The sequence below is a fragment of the Dipteris shenzhenensis genome, chromosome 25 (assembly GCF_047967505.1).
Source record: "Dipteris shenzhenensis isolate YYH24624 ecotype China chromosome 25, Dip_SZ_1.0, whole genome shotgun sequence".
Lineage (NCBI taxonomy): Eukaryota > Viridiplantae > Streptophyta > Polypodiopsida > Gleicheniales > Dipteridaceae > Dipteris > Dipteris shenzhenensis.
Window position 1 is genome coordinate 42,676,094 of NC_141620.1, and position 12,254 is coordinate 42,688,347.

Genomic DNA, 12,254 nt, shown 5'->3' on the forward strand with positions numbered 1-12,254 from the left:
ATGGTTTGGGGGAAAGTTTTGAAGAGTTTTGGGCCATTTTTGGCACTTTTGAAAATTTTCAAAATTTTTGGCTAGGGTGTACCCGTGAGGACCACCTAAAGGTTGTTGAGAGAGTTAAGTTTTTGAGAGTGGGGGGGCCCTCCAAGTCAGAGAGGGAGGTGCACTTTTGGGGACCACCAAGGACCTAGGGAGATGTACTTTTTTGTCCCCATATGGGGTGATGGGACCCTTTGTATGCCTTATTAGTTCTTAATCCATTTTGCTAATCCACTCCTTATGAGGCCCTTTTTGAGTCCCAAATTCCCCTAATGCACTTTCCTTCCTACAAACCAGTGGCGGATCCCTATCACTTTCCTTCCTACAGATTGGTGGTGGATCAAAATGACCTTCACGTGCAGGATGATCAAGCGAAAGGTATTGGGCATGATCTTCATAAACCATGTTTCTCATATGTTTGGAGTGTCATGCATTGAAACTAGGGACACAAATAGGGTAAGCACGGTACCCTTGTGTTTTAAGTCCTACATATATGCATGCACAAATAGGTCATTAGACATGCATATATCACACCACAATGAAGCATAGAGGTATCAGTAGGCATGCACAAGCATGTACCTACGCACTCCCCATATTCTAGATAGTCATGCATGGTCCACATCAAAATTCCCTTGATCATTAGGGGGGAAATGGGGTCTCAAAAGGGCCTCCAATTAGTGTTTCCTAATTTCAAGGGGTTGGAGAGAGATTTGAGGTGTACCAATGAGAGTGCTCCTTTGTGTGGGGCAATGGTATGTTGATGTGTACAAAAGGCCATGTTAAGAATTTATGGGTGGGTAGCCTATTAGGAAAAAAGGGAGCTCATTTTGGGGCCTTGAGAGAAATTCACAACTTCTTTTCTTTCCTCTAAAACACTAAAATATGACATAACTCCACTGATGCAAGATGCAAAATTCAATACTTCTAACATCACCGGTGCATCCAGAGTGGGCCAAAACCCCCGAAATGACATTTGAAACACTAAAAACAGGCACCTAGAAAAGGCCAAAAAGGCCCCACAAAAAAAGTGTGCTGAAGAAAGCAATTTGATAGGTTGGCCTCCAACCAACCTGTCAATTGCTTTTTTCAACACACTTTTTTTGTGGGGCCTTTTTGGCCTTTTTCAGGCCTCCAGGTGCCCGTTTTCAATGTTTCAAATGTCATTCCGGGCGTTTTGGCCCACTTCGGATGCATCCGTGATGTCAGAAGTATCGAATTTTGCACTGTACATCAGATATAATAAAGTATCTCAAGTATCCTCATTGAATGCAAACTTGACAATATTTCTTTTTTCTTCCTTTTTTGTATTTTTTGAATGTTACGTTGGCCCTCCTTTCATTGGTGGACAGCTATTTTCCTTCTAGGCTAAAAGGCCCCAAAATGAGTTTTCTTTTTTCCTAGTGACATCTCACCCATGGTTAGACATTGATCTTCACTCCTATCCATTGATCTCATTTACAATCCAAGGGATACATTCAAATTTGGGGTAGAATACTTCTAGCCATTTGATCAAGGTCTAGATCCAAGGGATACCATCAAAGGATAGAGGGATTAAATCTAAACCCTTGAAAAAAGGAAGGATCTAATGGATGAGATCAAAATAGAAGGCGAGTCATTTTCAGCCATCCATCAAGAAATAGATCCAAGGGTGGAGATGCAAGAAAAATGCACTAGAATACACGCCCTTGATTACATCAAGATCTAGTGGAGGAGATGGTGCAAAAGGCGTTGAAATCTGGGCCATTCAATATCCGCTTCAATCTCTACCCTTGATCTAATCCTAGCCCTTGATCTCATCTCTATCATCTCCACCCTCCAAAACGTGCCTTAATCTCAGCCCTTGATCTCATCTCCATCAATTTGTTTCATCTCCACCCTCCAAAATGCGCCTAAATCTCAACCCTTGATTTGATCTCTTCATCTCCACCTTTGATTTGTCCAAGATCCAATGGTCCACAGCATATGACAACTTCTCCCTCTTTACTAGACCCACCTTTTGTCAACTCTTGCTAGTTTGGAGCCCACCAAAGGTGCCTCCAACCATTTTGAGCATCCTAGGCCTTTGATCCATCCACCATCCACTTCCATCTAAAGGCCAAGGTTGATCGATTTCAAAAAAAAGGTAACCATGCCAGTTGAGTGAATGCTAGGGGACCCTTAGCCCATGGGTTACCATAGTGGGTTCACTTGGTATTCACTTAATCCATTCCTTATGAGGCCCTTTTGAGACCTCGATTCTCCCCTTATGGAAAATGTCTACAGCCCACCTTGGGGCTCTAGAAATATAAAAGTCGCATATGCCTCTCCATAGGGTCTACAACTCAATCAATGGTGCCATGTACACATCCATATTTTTGGCCTTGTACCTCCTTGGCACAAGTAGGGCAAGAATGGGGTATCCCTTCATTATTGTTAGCCATGGTGGGATATTGTAGTTCACCAAGACTATGGGCCATGTCGACCAAGATGTTGACTGTAACCCGAAAGGTTTCACACCATCCCGAGATGTAAATTGTGTGGGTCCCTTGCAAAGTCCCCAGCCACATATTGTTTATGTGCTTCCATGCCGCACAAACTGTCATCGATGGACCGGTGTGTAGCATGCCACATCATCAGTTTTCAATATAATTGTTCTTAGGGATGATGGAAAAATGTCTCAAGACCTTCACTGGGATCGTCTCTCCCAACAAGTCCAGTCTCTGTAGTGCTGTGCTCCACACTTCTGACAATTAACCAAATCATCATACTAATGATTAAAGAAAATACAATCATTAGGGCAAGCGTGGATGGTGCGATAATCCATCCAACCATTGTCAACATCTTCTTCATTTTTTCTCCAAAATTGGGTATGGTATTTGCAGTAGACAACATCTTTAGGAGCAACCTATTACAGTTTGCATATCCAAGAAACTTTAAGAATGAGATACAAATGAAAAAAAGTAGGAACAAGATACTAAGAACAAGGATCCAAACATGATTTGCACTAACCTCATCAAGGATAAGATACTTGTGTCTGACCAGCCATACTTTGTTGTAAATTCAAGATCGAGAGGCAAGCTCCTAGTTTTGTCACCATTGCACCATCATACAAGCATGTTGATGACAAATCTTGCACCGTGGTCTCATGTTGAGACATCTCGCCCCCATCTCCCAAGGTGGCTCTAAAAATAGAATCCATCATGTCTGCCATACCATCATCCTCCTCTAGAGGTTGATCCTAAGGATCATCTCACTCAAACCGTGCTGGTGGTGCATGTGCTCCCTTGCTGCTCTCCCCAACATATATAATGAGGCAATGTGTGTGTGCAATAAAAACACCATATAAATATCCATGAATCACTCAAATATCATTGGTGATTTACCGATGATGCACTAGCATGATGACCAATATCCGCTTCTAGTGGCACCTCTCTGTACATTTGCTAGTGGCGCATGACAATACGGTGTTGATGACGAACCTCTTGCCTACAATTCTTGCAAGGACAAAGCAATCTCTCATGAAGCCACCACTCAACACTCCCCAGAGGTGGCCCCCCATCTAATGAGCTACCACTACTCATCCTCTCTACATGAACACATCCAAAACCATCCCCCCCAATGAGTCCAACACCCAAATCCCCCAGAAACACCCTAAAACCCCCCAAACCCTAAACCCTAAATCCCCTTAAACCACGCTCACCCCCTTAACCCTCCCGAACCCCTTAAAATTGTCCAAACTCCCTAAACCCCCAACACCCTGAATTTCCTCAAACCCCCTTAACCCCCCCTAAAACCCTTAAACCCATCCAAATTCTCTAAACCCCTCCCGAACGGGTGGTAGCAAGCTAAGGGTGTCCACTTCTGGACCACTTTCGGGTGAGTGTGACACCCGCTTGAGTGAAAATACAAAGGTTTTGCTTCGGTCTCCAATACCTCGATCGAGGTATAAGCTCCAATGAAAATCACACACGAGGACAACCGAGCCAAGCCAATACCTCGATCGAGGTACTGGGCTTTTTCACCGGACCGAGCCTCTACCTCGATCGAGGCTTGCTGGCAAGCCACCTATACATGCCACATCTACCTCGTTCGAGGTATCGTGGCAATCCAGCTCAACCTCGTCAGGTGGCATGTCCAGCATACCTCGATCGAGGTATGTGCCATCCGATAGGGCAGCCAATAGGGCAGATGACATACCTCGATCGAGGTATGCTGGACACATGACTTGGCATCCCGCTTCTGCCGACATACCACGATTGAGGTATCGTGGCATGTCAAAACCTCCATCGACGTGGATGTACCGAGATGTATGGGCATGTCACAATACCTCGATCGAGGTATTGTGGCATGGCAATACCTCGATCGAGGTACATGTACCGAGATGTATGGGCATGTCAAGAATACCTCGATCGAGGTATCGTGGCATGCCAATACCTCGATCGAGGTAGATGTGCCGAGATGTATGGGCATGTCAAGAATACCTCGATCGAGGTAGCTAAACCCTAATTTTTCTTATAAAAGGAGAGCGACCCCCCTCATTCCGCATACCTCGATCGAGCTCCTCCTCATCCACCGATTTCGGATTTGCGGGACTTCGACGGAATTGCGCGAGCAACGGAGAGCCACCAACGGACATCGACGGAGATGGACGGAGTCGAAGCGGGAGAGTCCAGGTAGGGTTTCTTTTATGTAGCATTTTCTTTTTGGTAGAATTTGATTAAATTTTAGTTTATAAGAAAAATTATAAAATGCATTTTAATGTTTTTCTGAAATTTATGAATTACGAGATTTTTTATTTAAAATGTGAAAATAAATTTTTTTTTTAAAAATAGAGCTATTTTTAGTAAATAAAAAAACGTTCATATTAATAATTATAAAATATTTATAAATTTGAAATGCATTTGTAAATTTTTTTTTTTTAAATTTTTGAATTACGACATTTATAATTTAAAATGTGAAAATTTTAAATTTAAAAAACGTTTAATGAGGCATTTTTTATTCAAAATGTGAAAATGTTCTATATTTCTGTTTTTTTTATGTAGCATTTTCTTTTTGGTAGAATTTAATTAAATTTTAGGTTAAAAGAAAAATTATAAAAAATTTCTAAATTTCAAATGCAATATAATGTTTTTTTGAAATTTATGAATTACGACATTTTTTATTTAAAATGTGAAAATGATTTTTTTTTTTTAAATAGAGCTATTTTTAGTAAATAAAAAAACGTTCATATTAATAATAATAAAATATTTATAAATTTGAAATGCATTTGTAAATTTTTTAAAAATTTTTGAATTACGACATTTAAAATTTAAAATGTGAAAATTTTAAATTTAAAAAACGTTTAATGAGGCATTTTTTATTCAAAATGTGAAAATATTATATATTTCTGTTTTTTTAATGTAGCATTTTCTTTTTGGTAGAATTTAATTAAATTTTAGTTTATAAGAAAAATTATAAAAAATTTCTAAATTTCAAATGCATTTTAATTTTTTTTTAAAATTTATGAATTACGACATTTTTTATTTAAAATGTGAAAATGAAATTTTTTTTTTAAAATAGAGCTAGTTTTAGTAAATAAAAAAACGTTCATATTAATAATTATAAAATATTTATAAATTTGAAATGCATTTGTAAAATTTTTTTAAATTTTTGAATTATGACATTTATAATTTAAAATGTGAAAATTTTAAATTTAAAACGCGTTTAATGAGGCATTTTTTATTCAAAATGTGAAAATGTTCTATATTTCTGTTTTTTTAATGTAGCATTTTCTTTTTGGTAGAATTTAATTAAATTTATGTTTATAAGAAAAATTTTTAAAAATTTCTAAATTTCAAATACATTTTAATGTTTTTTTGAAATTTATGAATTACAACATTTTTAATTTAAAATGTGAAAATGAATTTTTTTTAAATAAATAGAGCTATTTTTATTAAATTAAAAAACGTTCATAGAAATAATTATAAAGTATTTATAAATTTGAAATGCATTTGTAAATTTGTTTTTTTATTTTTGAATTACGACATTTACAATTTAAAATGTGAAAATTTTAAATTTAAAAAACGTTTAATGAGGCATTTTTTATTCAAAATGTGAAAATGTAAAAATTAGGTTTTTAAAAATCATCTTTGGAAAAAAAGAGATTAAAGTTATTTTTTTAAATTAGAGCTATTTTTATTGAAATAAAAAACGTTTAAATCTTGGTTTATAGGAATAATTATAAAATATTAATAAAATTGAAATGCATTTGAAAGTTTTTTTAAATGATTTTTGGAATTACGTAATTATTTATTTAAAATGAGAAAATGTAAATATTTTGTTTTTAAAATCATCTTTTAAAAAAAAGAGATTAAAGTTTAAATTAGTGCTATTTTTATTAATATAAAGAAACGTTTAAATTTTAGTTTATAGGAATGATTATAAAATATTTCTAAATCTGAAATGCATTTTAAAGTTTTTTTAATTATTTTTGGAATTATTTTTAGTCTTCAAAACCATCTTTTAAAAAATCATCGTTTATGTGGAATATTATAGATTATATAGTTGGTTAAGAGTTGTTTCATAATTTAGGTAGAGTAAGTAGGCTGTATAAAACACCACATGGGCATTATCCCTAAAACACCACACCACATGGGCAAAGACCCTAACACTAGAGTGGTTAGATGCATAAGCATATGGCTAATTGGATCTTGTAAATGCACCAGCGCATCGAAAACACATACGTAATTTATGATTGTCCAAAGGTCTCCTCTCTCCCCAAGCATGGGAACCAAGTGATGATCTATAGGAATGGCCACTAGTTGAGGTGGATTGCCCAACCAAAATAGATAATATTGAAAAGGCTTGATTATTTTCTCAAAGTTCTCGCTTTAAAAGGTCTGTAGTGTGAACCCGCTCTCTTTTTTAATGTGTAGTCCGAGAAATACTAGATGCGCCTTGCTTGTATATCGTTCAAAGTAATGTATTAGGTATCCTTCTATCTCCTCCATATCTATTGCAAACCCAAGGCAGTAAAGCATTCAAAGAAGGTCTTATTAACCAAACCTCTCCACTATCTGTCCTTAGTATAGGGGCCATAAGTGGACAATGTGGTCCTTACACCACATGTGGAAAAGTTTCATATTGGATAAAAAGTGAAAAAAGGGAAACATATAAGGAAAAAATATTTGAGACATCTAAGTTTAAAAATGCAACAACTAGAGTGAAAAAATTCTAATCAAAATTAAGAATTATTAATAATATTGATTAATATTGAGCCACACATTTGGCCCATCTACCGGTAGGTGCATAGGATGATCCCAACGACATCCTACCTCATCAAGGAGTACGTACAAATAGTTTTCATTACGTAAATAGATTATAAGTCATATTGAATAGAATATTATTTTCATTACCCAAATAGAATATTAATTTCCATGTGTTTTTTTTGTGCATGCGCCAGCCAGCGCACAGGTTCTAGCACCACTATTCGTATGCAGATAGAGATGCTGAGAGCTGAGATGAGGGCACTGCAGGATGCTAGGGCAACCCCTCACTTGGTTGCGAGTCTGGATTCAGTTATTGAGGCTCTGGGTCGATTGGACACAGTTGAGGACGTTGTGGATAGCTTTCAGGCACAGGCTGAGGCGGAGATCACTGGTGGTGGCTTGGATTGGAGAGCCATTCGACAGTTGTTTGAGTGTGAGTCACATCACAGGGAGGCCTTGGAGGATATGTTTTGGGATGGTCACACTGAGGCGATGCGACCACGATCAGGGCTCCCCTTGCATATTTTACGTTGTAGGCACCTCATCATAGCAGCACACATTTATCCGAGATATCTCGCTGCGAATGGTGGTCGATTGCCTCACAACCGCCAGATAGCCAGGTCGTTTGCCATGCAGCTTTACGCTGAGTTTGTGCTTGGTCATCGGGTGGACTACCTTAGTACCTGTCCAGGATCAGGAGCGGGACGTGGTAGGATGGGGCGTCAGGAGCATCAGATCGGCGTCAACGCGAGGCACCGGAGTTGCACACCATCCTTGCACCGGCATTGCGAGCGGTGGGAGGACAGATTAGGGGGGATGTTCATTCAGTGGCATCACCCTTGCAGCACATGGTCTCTGCCCTATCGAGATCTATTGCGATTCCACTTCCCCCACCTCGATCATCAATGGAGCCTCCCACATCTACACCACCTCCCACATCTACGCCGCCTCAGCACGAGTTGGAGGCTCGAGACACACGGATTGCAGAGTTGGAGGCATTGTTGGCTGAGTCTAGGGACGAGGTTAGTTATTTTGATTATGTTAGTTTATTTTATTGTAGCGTGTTTTGAACTGAAGTTTTTTGGTTAATTCTCACCATGTACGCGACATGTTTGCATTGCAGGCACATCTATTGCGTCAGGAGATGGAGTCTCGCATACGACTGTTGCAGACAGATTTGGAGGAGCAGAGGATTCGGACACGCATAGCATACCATCACGCAGAGCACTATATTTTGCAGTTGAGGCATATTAGTCGTGATTTATCGCGCCATAGGATCGACCCCAGCGTGGCCCTATACCCTGCTCCTCCTGTAGATGTGCCGACTAGGACACCCATAGACGCAGCAGTCATAGCGAGGCTTCCTACTGCCACTTGTGTCCTTTGCCACGAGGAGTTTGACACCGTAGGGTGGTTTGGACTAGGGTGCGGCCACATCGCACATCTCCATTGCAATGATGTCTACAGCTCTGCCTCTCGCTCAATCCGGCGTGCCTCCTTTCGCTCAATCCGGCGTGCCTCCTCCTAAACCCTGGACCCTAAATCCTAAACCCTGTTGGGGACGAAACTTCACACGCCTCTTAGGCTACCCTAGACGTACATCCACGCAAGATTTGGTCTCCAAGTGATTTGGTTTGCGCCACGTAGAAGCAATCCCTAAAGTTGGAACTTGAACACTTTTTCCATGCTTAATGTTTACAATTACTTCACATGGCATTCTTTTTTAAATACCTTATGTATTAAACAAACTATAAACTGAGATAAGCTGAGATAAACAAAGTGTGAAGAACATCATGAAAGTACGAAAATGCTCATACATCATAAAAGTGGGAACAATATCATGAAAGTACCAAAATGAATCTGTACATAATCATCATCATGCTGCAAAAGTGCATCCCTATATAAGAAACGTGTGAAGCCTAAACAATCAATCTGAATCCGAATCTGATAACTCTACATATGATCCTCTAGTGGAACGCTGACGTGGCTCCTGTATGACCCGCTGCCCAACCGTCCGCTGTGTGCCCTCAGGCAAAGCCAGCTCAGATGGGCCAACCTCATCATCTGCATGAGATGGGCCAGCCTCATCCTGATGAAGAGGAGGGCATGCTGCACGCGCCACTACTGCCATCTCTGCCTCCCTCGCCTCCTCTATGTATGCGCTTCTCAGCTCCTATAGCCGTGCATCTGCGAATACTCGTGCCTCAAATCCAGCGCGAGTAATCATCTCTACATGTGAAAGACGCTGGTCTCGGCCCCACCCTAGTTGCTGCTCCACCCACTGTTGCAATGATGTCTGCAGCTCTGCCTCTCGCTCAATCCGGCGTGCCTCCTTCACCCGAAATCACCTTAGACCCCGAATACCTCAAGGTCTAAATCCCAATCTCCCAGCCCCTCGAAGGTGCTACCAAAAACCGTAAACCTTGAGACCCTCAATCCCCTGTTTTGTTTGTACCAGAGTCAGTATGGGTGTCGGTATACATCGATGCCCATACTAACTTTGGTACTGACATATCTGATATATATATACCGATGGCATCAAGGGGTTAAAAGCCACACTTTTCCTCCTATGATGCCATTTGTGGTTTTGTTTCTTGCAATCTCCTTCCTCACTTTCAGCTCGCAATCACCCACAACCCTTGCCTCCTCACTTGTCACTCCTCCCTCCTCCCTTCCCCTCCCACCTCTCCATCCTTTCCTACATTCTCCCTCTCCACTTACAAGGCTTGTTGCAACTCCCTCTCCACCTTAAGGTAAGTTTTTCTCTCTTCTACTTCTATTTCAAGTCTTTTTGGTTTCTTTGTCTTTCTTTCTCCCTCTCCTCTAGTTTCCCTTCTTTTCTCTAAAGTTTCTGTCCTCCTTTCCTTTTCTCTCTCAAGGAAGAAACAATACATGAAAGAAAATCATGAAAGACTTGAGGATGAAAGCTCTACCTCTTTGTTTGTAGGGTTCTCTTTGTCTCCTCTCTCTATTCCTTTGGTATGTTGCTTCTCCAAAATGTATGTTTCACTAACTAGTTTTCTTAAAATGGTATGTTCTCTCTCTTTTATAATAGGGAAAAAAGCACAAAACAAGAAACTTTGAGTGGGATCATCCGGGGTCATGCCTAATACACGTACTTTCCAACTAAGAATGTGCCTTCTCTCTCTCTCTTGTTTTTCTTTCATGCATACATTGGCTTGCAGCTAGTGCCTTAAGCGCTAGCTGCAATGATGGGCATAGGAACTATCTTCTCTTATCCTCTCTTTCCTCTCCCCTCTCTTCCTCTCTTTTTCTCTCTTTCTCTTTTTTTTTCTCTCCTTCTCTCCTCTCTTTCTCTTCGCTCTTATTTCCCCCCCTTCTTTCTGTCTTTCTCTCCATGCCAGCATACATCATTTGGATACCTTGCTATCCCATGTTGTAGAGAAAATTAAGCACAATGAAGAATGAAGTTTAATGTGTAAGTGCACGTGCATGGGTGGGGTCGAGATAGATCTTCAAGGGAGAGGCAATTCTTGCGCATCATAAGATCCAACACGAGGACCCTCTGCAAGCTTTGGAGGTATTAGTTTGATTCATAAATTGATAAATTGGAAGCTGTGAAGGATATAATGAATTGTGTTGACATCTTCTTGGACCGTGGGTACATTGTCCAAGAGGAGTATCATCATATAGAACAACATGTGCAAGATGAGGTATCGAGTGACCCTTCTAGCCATGAGAAGGGTAGTATGAATGATAGTAACACAGAGCAATAGAAAACTTATTTCTTAAACAATGCTTGGGAATGCCTCGTATTGAGACCAATTTTGTTTGCAATACGAATGTCTCTTGCAATACCATTTTTTTTTCTACTGTTGGATATATGATAATGTCTTTTATGGAGACCAATGTCTTTTGTATATCCACTCGTTTGAGCAATTTTGTATCACCCTTTTCGAAAGGGTAATTTTGTAACAAACAATGTTGTATATGTTCGACATGTATATGTTTTTGTTGCTCGATCATTTCATTTGAGCGATTTTGTATCACCCTTTTCGAAAGGAAAATTTTGTAATAAAAAACTTTTTTTTGTAATTGCAAAAAAAAAAAAGCATTAGTGGGGCAAAACAGGGCTTGCTATGGCTCAGTTTAGCCCCACTAATGCTTTTTTTTTAGTCTTGTTAATCGTCGCTATATAGCGACATTTACCAGTGTCGCTATATAGCGACGTTTATCAGCATTGCTATATAGCGATGCTTTATAGCGACCGTTCTTTTCTGACGCTTTTAACGACTTTAATAACGATGTTTGCGCTTGTTTTAAAAAAACAAATTAATGTAAAAAGTGTCGGTATTTTCGTTGGAAAAGGGCCTATCCTTGTAGTGTCTCTTATGTATTTAAGTTGCATTAATTTGTCCAAATTTTTTTATATTTGAAAAAATGGGTCAAATACGTGTTTTTTTATTTAAAATGCAATAACCGAATCATTATGTTTTATTCATACGTATAACTAGGTATTCATATGAATAAATTTATTCATGTGAATAACATAGTTTATTCACATGAATACTAGTATAAATAAACTAGATCTTCATTTCTAGCTTATATTCGGACGAATACTCCTATCATTTGCTTCTTGCCTACCTACCTACTAGTGCCCCCACCTTCCTACTAGTGCACCAATTTTACTCTCGCACAGGTAAACTTATCTCCCATTTTTTAGATTGACACTGCATCTCTCTTATGAGAGTTATGTGTTGCAGTCTTGTTTTCAATATTCATGTTTACATGTTTGCATTCGGGGATAGCAACTCATCTCTTTTACGAAAGTTGTGTGCTATATTCTTTTCTTTGATTTTAATGTTTATTTTTTATTTAAGGCTAGCACTCATCTCTCTTCATGTTTGCATTCGAGCATTCATCTCTTTTACAAGAGTTCTATGTTGCACTCTCTTCTTTGATTCTAATGTTTCTTTCTCATCTAAGACTAGCACTCATCTCTATTGCTAGAGTTGTGTGTTGTAGTATCAA